The following is a 1,691-nucleotide window of genomic DNA, read 5'->3' as shown; positions in this document are numbered from 1 at the left end:
TTCTACCGTAAAATTTGATCGTTAACTTAGAATGGCGGGAAACATGAAATGGGTTCGCTACGGTCTTTGGGAGATAGCATCGAAGGGTAGACGAGAATGCATGGACCAATGTCGTATTGACGTTTTGGAAGAGCTCGGTCGCAACGTAGCGACCGAGGTTCGGCTCAAGCTCGGTCGCTACGCGGACGAACGCTTGGTCGCTACGTAGCGACCGAGCAGAACACGCGTTCGGTTGCTGCGTAGCGACCCTTTTCGAGCTCTTGTCCGATGTCTCGTGTTTCCTCCGCAAAGCATTTCGTATGGAAGAATCTATTTCGAAAAAGTATTTGTCGAAGAAGGTTTTTCTTTTTCTTCTTCGGGGATTTAGACGTTAACTTCGTCGTAACTGTTTTCGACCCCAACAGTTAGCCCCCCAGCTGGTTAGGATCGTGGATTTCTAGTGAGATCCCAACGTGCAGTATGGCGAGTTCGGACGAGATTGGTGTATTTGGGCGAAGTTCGTGTCCGAAAATCCGCAAGTTAATGGTAATTTCTCATGCCTATAAGAAGGGATGTAATTTCTTCACAATCTTTACACTTACTCATTCTCATAGAGAGGTTTCTTGAAAAATTCTTTCTTCTTTCTCTTTCTCTCTATCATTTCCTTCTTGATAAATAAAAAAAGAAAAACACGAGATGTCGGGTAAGAAGAGGAGTTCGAAGAAAGGATCCTTGCCTGCGAACGTTTCTGAAGAGCTCTGTGTGCCAAAGATGGAATTTGTTCCTCATTCAGTAGACCCGGCCGAGAACGAGGCATGGTGGGTGGCGTGTTACGGTTCGATCACGCCTCCCATAGAAAAATTGTTCCATCGCCCGGTGGAGGAAGGTGCACCAAGTAGGAGTACTAGTGAATTCCTCGAGGTCATGCGGTCGTTCTACCATATTTCGGACGCGGTGGAGTTCAGGGTTCCTCGTTAAGCAGAACACGCTAGTAGTCCCCCGGAGGGTTACTTTACTTGCCTCTTGCTCCGTTTCCTGAGGACATTATTGCGATGAGGGATCTGCTTAGGAATGGTCCTTTTTTCTGGACTTCCTTTACGCCGAAGAGAGTTCGAAAGGCGCTGAGGTTTGTGCATCCTAGTCCTGCTTAGGGCGGAGAAACAAGGAGTGATTCCGAGCCTGATGACCAAGGTCCCAACGCTGCTCCCACGATTGCGACGGGGCTGAATTCTTCGAAGGGGAAAGATATTGGCCTCGGTGACCTGGAGTTTTCGGTGGACGATTGCATGCTTCCAGGATGGGATCCGGACCTTGCTTTCGGCGATGGAAGCGGTACGAGCGAGGTCCCTATTCCGGACTTCGATGATTTCTTCGCTGGTCTTCCGTCGGGCTTCGATGCTCCTCCGGCCACAAACGAGTCGGAGATGCCGAAAGTCGTGACGGAAGGATCTCGTATCATCAACGGGGTATAAGCTTTAAAAATTTTGACGATCGTTATTATATATATTTTTTTTGCTTATAACCTGTCAATCGGTTTTACAGGGCTAGAACTTGCTTGGATCGGCCATTGAGGCGAGCCATAGAGAGGCCATGATCTATCGCTTTAAAGCAGAGAAGGCGGAAAAGAATCTTGCTCGCATGCGAGACGAGCTGTTAGCGCGAGATGCTCAACTCGCTCGTGATCATGCGAGGACCGTTCGTAGGGCGGAACG

This window comes from Brassica oleracea, chromosome C3 (genome assembly GCF_000695525.1).
Source record: "Brassica oleracea var. oleracea cultivar TO1000 chromosome C3, BOL, whole genome shotgun sequence".
In the NCBI taxonomy this organism is placed as follows: domain Eukaryota; kingdom Viridiplantae; phylum Streptophyta; class Magnoliopsida; order Brassicales; family Brassicaceae; genus Brassica; species Brassica oleracea.
Note: the sequence above shows the minus strand (reverse complement) of the source record.